The sequence below is a fragment of the Pteropus medius genome, unplaced genomic scaffold (genome assembly GCF_902729225.1).
Source record: "Pteropus medius unplaced genomic scaffold, Ma_sr-lr_union100, whole genome shotgun sequence".
Lineage (NCBI taxonomy): Eukaryota > Metazoa > Chordata > Mammalia > Chiroptera > Pteropodidae > Pteropus > Pteropus medius.
This window is the reverse complement of record NW_024354500.1, coordinates 2581953-2591150: the sequence shown is the minus strand read 5'-3', so window position 1 is coordinate 2591150 and position 9198 is coordinate 2581953.

The window sequence follows — 9198 nt, the reverse complement described above, 5'->3', positions numbered from 1 at the left end:
TGTAAATTACTGAGGGAAATGAGTAGGGCTGCCTCAGTCATTCATGCACCCCTATGCCTCGTACAGGTGCTCAAATATTCATTAAATAAATGAATAAGCTATATGGACTAAATATCTGCATTGTAACTTTTTCCCCAGATCTTGACTCTATTTTTACTTGTATTTCTCTGCACATGATTATTTTCTATTTATCCTTGATGCAATAATTACTTCTAGACCAATAATTCTGACATGTACATATTCCAAATGTTATAAAAATATTTTAATAAACATTTAATTGAATGAATTATCTCATTTGATATATATTGTTTCCACAGACCTGATACTTCTTGAATGATGAAATGCTAAGGGCAGCCCTAGCAAGAGACTTTCTGCATTCATTTTACATCAAGACAGCAATCATTACCCATCAGAATGGGTTAAGGCAGCAATTCTGAAAGTGTCAGTCAAGAACATCTGCTGTCCCCAAAATCTTTCAGGGGGAACTGTGAGGTCAAAACTATTTTCAAAATAGTACTGAGACATTATTGCCTTTTTCACACTTATTTTCTCATGGGTCTATAGTGAAGTTTTCCAGAGAGTACATTATGTGTATTACCATAATAAATGGAATCAAGAAGCTAGCTATCTTATATTAAGCTTGTGAAAGAGAAACCAAGATGGAGGATGCAGTTTGAACATACTCCTAGACCAAACACTTTAGATAATTAACCAAATTTTAAACCTGTCCTGATTTCCATGAAATGCTGACTTTGATCTTAAACAAAACTTAAAGCTTTTTTTCACTTCAGCATGCCCTTATAGCTTCCGAGCCAATCAAGTAAGTATACATACAAACAAGTCAGCTTATACAGTGCTACTGCTGTAACCAATCACAAAAGAAAACAATAATTAACTTATTCATGCTTTATAAACAGAGCTGTAACTGCTGAGAACCAAACTTCTACCACTCTTAGTTTTGAAGTCTCTCTGTTCGTAGTTTCCTTCTTTCTCGATAAAATATTCACATCGCGTAAAGTTCTGAGTTTGCTTTTGACAGGCCAAATGTTAAAAAGGTTTTCAGAAACATAAAACAATCCCTCTTCTCACTAGATTTTTTTGTTCTAGATTAGAAAATTTACAAGAAATATGTTCTTTATGTTAACATGCTTTTACTATAGGTATTTTCAATAACTGTTTAGTTTTAACTTTTAACATGGTCGATATTGATAGATATAACCCATATACACAAGGTCTTTGGGAAATCCTCAAAATGTTTAAGACCACAAAAGTTTCCTGAGACCAAAATGTGAGACCTCACTAGGTTAAAAGAAGGAGCTCCTTCCTCTATGGTGCAAGAAAACTGAACAAAACAAAAAATAAATGTTTTCCCTTTCACTACTCCTTTGGACCACCGGTCCCAGGAAACACCCATGATGTCACATCAGGAACCATCTTGGAACACAAAAAATCACTCAGTAGAATGAGAGGAATCTGAATGAGGGCCACACAGACAGGCAATATATAGATCTATATATATAGCCTCAAAATATGTTTTCTCTTTTCTCTTCCATCCTACATTTACTCCAAGTCCCAACAAGAATGATCTCACAGTTCCTGGCTCTTGAGAAATTAAGAGCTCTATCTGATTCTCCTGGCACTATTGTCCATTCAGAATGATTTCTGACATCCACCATCGGTGACCCTTACATTTCACATGCCAGTACCCAGAGGTCTTTTTACATGAGGCTATATCTCAGTAGCATGGCCTTGCTTGCTCTGGAATTTCAAATGTATTATATAGCAAGTGCCAACTCTGATATACTGTTAGCAGTTGGCTGGAACATTGTTTGAGAAAGATTCTGAGGCCTTTCCAGGCTTACCAAGACAAATGCCATAATCGATTAGTGGTCTACCCTAAACGCTAGAAGGAAAAGTGTTAACTTATGTGCTGTGTATTTGCTGACCGTGTGAAATCAATTGGAATTACTATGGTCAAACAGATGTAGAGATGTAGAATGTTTAGTCTATGTAAAAATTACATAAAAATATAGTTACTATGTTCAGATATCAGCAATAATCTCATGCTCATAACTAAACTCAAGCGCCTAAAATATAAGCATAGATTTTGAGATTCAAAGTAATGAATGAAAAGAACCTAAGAATTGCAATAATATAGCCTGTGTATCATATATCTGAAGATATTTTTACATTTTATATGAACTAGGACTGTTGTCAACTACCCTTGACTTTGGCACTTTTAGGACTTTGGCCAGAACTTACATTCAGAAACAATCCCTTCAGAATGAAATTTAGGAAGATGAATTTTAGAGATGCGGCTCTTGACCACTTCCAGAAGTTGTCACTGCTGCTGCTACAGTGTGGCATCTGCTACAAGTCTTTAATTTTCTTTACAGTGTATCATCTTATTGGTGTAATTAATAATTAATACATGAGGAAAAAAACCTTATAGATAAAGAAAACAAGCTGGTGGTGGCCAGAGGTAGGGGTTTGGGGGTGGGAGAAATGGGTAAAGATGGTCAAAAGGTAAAAAAGGAAACAAAAAGAAGAAAGACATGAGTTATTACTGGAGATTAGAGCCAGTCTGACTGTTTCCTTGTTTGGCAGGAAGCACAGATACTATATATTTCTTTAAGATGTGCTCCTATGTCTATTAACTACACACACCACTGCCTTAGCAGTGATGCAAGCTGACAACATATTCCCTTAAATCACATTTTGTTGACGAAATAGAATTTTCAGCTCCTGTGAGAACAAAGTCCAAGCACTGACAAGAACACTAACTTGTTCCTTTGCGAATCTGCCGTTTTGTCATTTTGCCTGGGGATTATTCTGTGAAGAAGTGTACACAGGAAAGCAAGTGGTGCCTGGAGCTAATAAGTCTGGCTCTAAATACAGCATTGTGAAGGAATGGGGAGGCCAGAGGAAGCAAAACAAGAAAAGACTAATATAAAGTTGTTCCCATGGAAACAAAAAAATACTTAGGTAGAGCTTTAGAAATATACATATATTTGCAGCACAATTTTCCCAAAGATGTAGCTCTAAATAAAATTCTACCAATATAATCACAAATAACACTTGTGAGGAATAAACGGGGGCACAAACATATAATAGAATTTTATAGTTTGCATGCATCTGACTCCATAGGTCAGAATACAAAGATCATGTACCAATGATAAACTGATGTAAACCAGAAGAGATGCCAGTTATTTCTTTATTGATGAAGGTGAAAGGTCACAATGAGCAGAAACTTGCTCCTTCAACCTTCAACAAAACCTACAAATATAGAAAGGGAATTTTAAACCTCATTTTGAAGTAAGAAGAAAAAGAAAAATACAGGAAAGCAGGAAATAGTCCAAAATGGATCATTAAATAGATGGATTTGTAGAATTTAGATAAAGAAAATGGTGACTATTAGGAAATGACATGAGTTCCCTAAGAGTAAGTCTTGAAAAATTTACTCCTTCTAAGATTGATAAATTTGAATTCTGGAGTTCCATAAACAAGATAGTATTCTATGATCTTTCCCTTAAGCAAAAGGGGAAATATGGTATTTAAGACAATCATACTCAAAGGTAACATGTTAACTGTCTTTTATAAAATAAATGAACCAGACTGTTGAATGTCCCTAAATCCTCTCCAGCTCTAAATTTTTTTAAATTTAGGATCCTAATATAGCATCGTCACCAGCTTATCACAGGATTACATCCCTTAGTCTCTTTTAATCAATTTTGTTATTAACATGAATAAAGTCTTAATTATATTTTTCAAATTTATAGGGGATAGTAATGGCAGAACTAATAATGTCGAATGACACAAATTTTTGAAATAATCTCAACTCGTTAGAACAGTTTGTTCTTCTTGGTATTCCCAGGGAATACCACACAGCCTGGCATATAATAGACCTCAAACATCATTTGCTGCAAGAATAATGAATAAATGAATGAATGGGTCAAAACTAACGAGGTGAAATTTATCAAATAAAATTAATTTGTTGAGGTACAGAACAGACTAAACCTGGTTTGATAGCAATTTAGATAAATACCAGTCACATACAGTTCATTACCAGCTCAATTTAAGCCAAGCGTCCAATTAACGGAAGTATAATACCTAGGGAAATTAATCTCACTGTCATCTTCTCTAGTCAGAATATGTGTAAAATACTAAATTCCTTCTGGGCATCCCCTTTTAAAGCTAACCTTGGCAAACTAGAGTTCAATGAGAGAGAGCAGCCAGGATATTCAGAGGTTTGGAAATCCCGTCAGGAGATATAATTGAAAGATCTGAGATGTTTAAGTAGGGAAAAGAAAACAAGAAGGACATGCTTTGTATATTTGGAGAATCATGAGAAAGATATTTTAGAGTCATTCTGTGGATCACCCAAGGAAGAATATGGAAGCTACAGGATAACAGATAGTGCTTTTGTATAAGGAAAGAATTTCTAACAGATCTGTCCCAAAACAAATCAATCTACCTTGCAAAAAAGGGAATACTTTATCATTTCAAGTACTGAAGCAAAAAGTAGATAATCTACCAGGGCCTTACAGAGAAATTATTGCTGTTGTTGGATATTAGCAGGATGAACTGAAGAGCCTTTCCTAATATCCTGTGATTCTATGACCCCTGAGTGATTTGCTGTTACCTCTTCAACATCATCATAATCTCTCTTCTCACCGATTTATCTTCATTTCATTTAAGACTTGATCAGGTCTCTCTTTGTTCTTTCTCTCATTATTCTCATTTTCTCATGGAATAGTCTGAAAATCTGACTTCCTTTGCAAATGCAAAAGGAAAAAAAAAAATCCGTTCTTAAAAGTTAAAACCTCTTAGCTCTAATAGCCAATGGACTTGCATTTATTTTCATTCTCTTTGACTATGTAGAGATATTGTTAACTAACTCATCCCCTATACCTTGTTGCTTTTCTTATTTCTCCTTCTTCAAATTCATATTCTAGTTTACTGACCTTTGCTCTCTGTGTCCACTCATGAATAATAGTGGTTTCCTAAGGAATTGATGCTTTCTATATATAGGATTTTACTGCCAATTTTGATGGTGGGATTAAGGTGTTGTTAAATCCCTTACTACAATATGATAATGTGAGCAATGTTATTTACACTGTCTATGTCTTTGTTATTTCTCTACAATGACAAATAGTAAATACAGTAGTGCCCCCTTATGTGTGGGGTATATGATCCAAGACCCCCCAGAGGAAGCCTGAAACCACGGGTTGTACCTAACCCTATATATACCATATTTTTTCTTATACATACATACACACCTATGATAAAGTTTAATTTATAAATTAGCAAGAAAAGAAATTAACAACAATAATAAAATAGAACAATTATAACAATATATTGTAATAAAAGTTACTCAAATGTGGTCTCTCTCTCTCTCTCAAAATATCTTATTATACAATACTCACCCTTCTTCTTGTTGTGTACTGGTGGGGCCATTCCATAAACAAGATGACTGTCACCCATACTTTCTTACTATGTTGCCTCAATATGAGCAGATAATTTTTGCTTTTCTTTTTCAGAGCTCATGGGTTCTTCGTTCTGGTACACTATGCCTGGCTTTATCATATGCTCTGAAGCACTGTCACATGTTACCAGAGTTAACATATATCTTTCCATGTTTTATGTCTTGGTGACTACTTTGCCTATTTCTGAATGTAGGTTCTATTGCACATTTTCCAAAAGAGCCTGATTTCATCTCAATGGAACTTTTTTTGGATGTTATTCTTTCTCCTTAATCAACTTCTTCAACTCTGCCAGAAATGTGGCACCAACTTTTTCATCAGCAGACAGTTTCTCCAGAAATTTATATATTTTTCAGTCCAAACCTATTCTTGAATCCATGTAACCATCTCTTAGTTGAAGTAAATGGCTTGATGTCACTTGTTTCAGGGGATCCCTTGTTGCAGTCTTTGTACAAGCTCAATGCTTTCTGGCACAACACACTGCCAGCCATTCAAAGCACATTTTCAGATAGTGTCTTCCACTCACAAATTTAAAGCCTTTTCCATCTTAACTAAGCACTTATCACACTCTGTGGCTGTAACTTTTGCAGTTTGAGGTGCGACAGCAAAACTAGCATGAATTTCTTTTTCCTTTTTCACATTTTCATGGATAAAACATTCTTACCTTAGATCTTAGCAACCTCAGCATACAATTTTTTTCTCATTCAGTCAAGAATTTTCACATTTTCCCTTGAAGGAGGCAATTTATGGCTTCTCTTTGGCATAGCTGAATTGCTAGCACAACTACTCTTGTGCTTTTGGGGACATTATTAAGTAAAATAAGGGTTACTTGAAAACGAACACTGTGATACTGTGAAAGCTGATCAGATAACCATCAAGAAGGCTACTAAGTGACACAAGCTCCCTCTTACAAGAGAATGGGTAAATGCGAGATTTCATCACACTGCCCAGAGCAGCCCAAAATTTAAAACTTATGACTTTTTTATTTCTGGAATTTTCTATTTAATATTTTTGGTCCACAGTTAACCTTGGACTAACCTTGGGTAACTGAAAGTAGAGACAGCAAAACAGTGGTTAAGGGGGGACTATTGTACTGATTTGTTTGACAATACCCATTTTGCAGTGGTTTAGTTTTATTTCCCTAGTTGAGTTGAAAAAAGTACTTCAAATCTTGTTGATTTTTCTAGTAAACGAGAGAAAGTGCTTCGAATTTTAGTAAAAGAAATGTTTATCTTGAAGGAACTTTACAGGATCACATCTTATATCAGTGAAACAATCAATCCACACATTATAGCTGTTACAATATTCTATTAGCCTTTGAATTAAAAATGAATCTGAGGATGACATCACAATCATGTACCTAGTATAGCTGAAAAGACTGAGTCCTTCCCACATGACATACAGGTCAAAATTTGACTTAAGTTTGTAGACAATAACAAGCTGTTAGAAAATGTTCTAAATAATAGAAGTTCTATTTTCAAGTCTACACAAAGCTTGTTCTTAAAAGGAATCTCTCATGTCTCCTTCAAAATTCCTATGTGCCATTTACCATTACCTTAATTATATATTATATTACTTAAAGCTCCTCTTATCTTTATCAGATGTTGTTCAACACAGAAACCTTCCCCAAATTCTTATTCCTCATTCAAAATAAGGAAAACTGCAGTTGGGGTACATGGTTGCTAGGTGGAGATAGCTGCTTTGAATCTCATGTGTGCCTTTATCAAAAATCTACATCAGAGCCATCCAATAGAACTTTTGTTGAAGTTGAAATTTTTTTATACTGTTTCATTAGTCATGAGCTACATGTCGCTATTGAGTACTTAAAAGGTGACTATCATGACTAAAATACTAACTTTTAAATTTTATTTAATTTTTTAAGACTTGATTTTTTTTAGGGAAGTTTTAAGTTCACAGCAAATTTGAGAGAAAGGTACTGAGATTTCCCATATACTCTCTGCCCCCATATATGTACAGCCCCTCCATCATCAACATCCCCCACCAGAGGGTACATTTGTTACAGTTGATGAACCTACACTAGCACATCATAATCATCCAAAGTTCAAAGTTTACATTAGGGCTCACACTTGCTATACATTCTTTGGTGTAGACAATTGTATAATAACATGTCCATCATACAGAGTATTTTCACTGCCCTAAAAAGCCTCTGTGTTCCACCCAGTCATCCCTCCTTTTCTCTCCAATCTCTAGCAACCATTGATCTTTTTATTGTTTCCACAATTTTGCCTTTTCCATAATGTCACATAGTAGGAATCATAGAGTATGTAGGTTTTTCAGATTGGCTCCTTTCAATTAGTTGGTTTAAGGTTCCTCCATGTTTTCTCATGACTTGATAACTCATTTTGTTTTAGAGCTGAATAATATTCCACTGCTGGATGTAGTACAGCTTATTTATCCATTCACTTACTCAAAGAAATCTTAGTTGCTGGATTGTATGGTAACAGTATGTTTAGTTTTGTAAGAAAGCACCAAACTGTCTCCCACAGTGGCTGTATCATTTTGCTTGCCCACCAGAAAATGAGAATTCTTGTTGCTCCACATCCTCCCCAGTATCTAGTGTTGTCAGTGTTCCAGATTTTGGTCATTCTGTATCAGATATTGTTCAACAGATATTGTTGAGTTTTAAGACTTCTTGGTATATTGTGGATAACAGTCTTTTATCAGATGCATCTTTTGCAAATATCCCCTCCCTGTGGCTTGTCTTCTGTTCTCTTGACATTTAGTTTTGCAAAAGCAGTTTTTAATTTTAGTGAATCCTAGCATGTCAAATATTTCTTTCACGTGTTGTGATGTTGATGCCGTATCTAGAAAGTCAATGACATAGTGGAAGTCATATAAATTTTTTCCTGTTATCTTCAAGCAGTCTTATAATTGTATTTTACATTTAGGTCTGTGATCTGTTTTCAGTTAATTTAATGAAGTGTATAAGGTCTGTGTGTAGATTTGCTTTTCTGTACATGAATGTCCAGTTGTTCCACTACCATTTGTTGAAAAGACTATCTTTGCTCCATTGTATTGCCTTTGTTTCTTTGTTGAAGATTAGTTGACCATATTCATGTCTCTTTTTATGGTCTATTTATTCTGTTCCATGGATTTACTTGTCTAGTCTTTCACCAACACCACAGTATCTTGGTTAATGTAGCTTTATAGTATGTCTTAAAGTCAGGCACGTCAGTCCTCCAACTTTGTTCCTCTTCTTCAATATTGTGTTGGCTATTCTGGATCTTTTGCCACTCCACATAAACTTTAGAATCAGTTTATTAATATCCACAAAACAGCTTGCTGGGATTTTGATTGGGAGTACACTGAATCCATAGCTCAAGTTGTGAAGAACTGACATCTTGATAATATTAAGTCTTCCTATCCATGAACATGGAATATTTTTCCATTTACTTAGTTCTTTGATTTGTTCATCGGAGTTTACAGGATTCCTCATACAGATTTTATACCTATTTTGTTAGATTTTTACCTATTTCATTTTGAGGGTTGCTAATGCAAATTGTACTGTGCTTTCAATGTCAAATTTCACTTATTCATTTCTGGTAAATTTTTACTTTAAGTTATTTTAAGTTTATTATACATTACCTCTTTGATTTGACTTCTCCTGTTCCATCTCTTGGATGGCAAGCACATTGACAGTGTGGCTGTTTGGTAGCAGTACTTAAATGACAAGATTTTTTTACTGTATTCACTG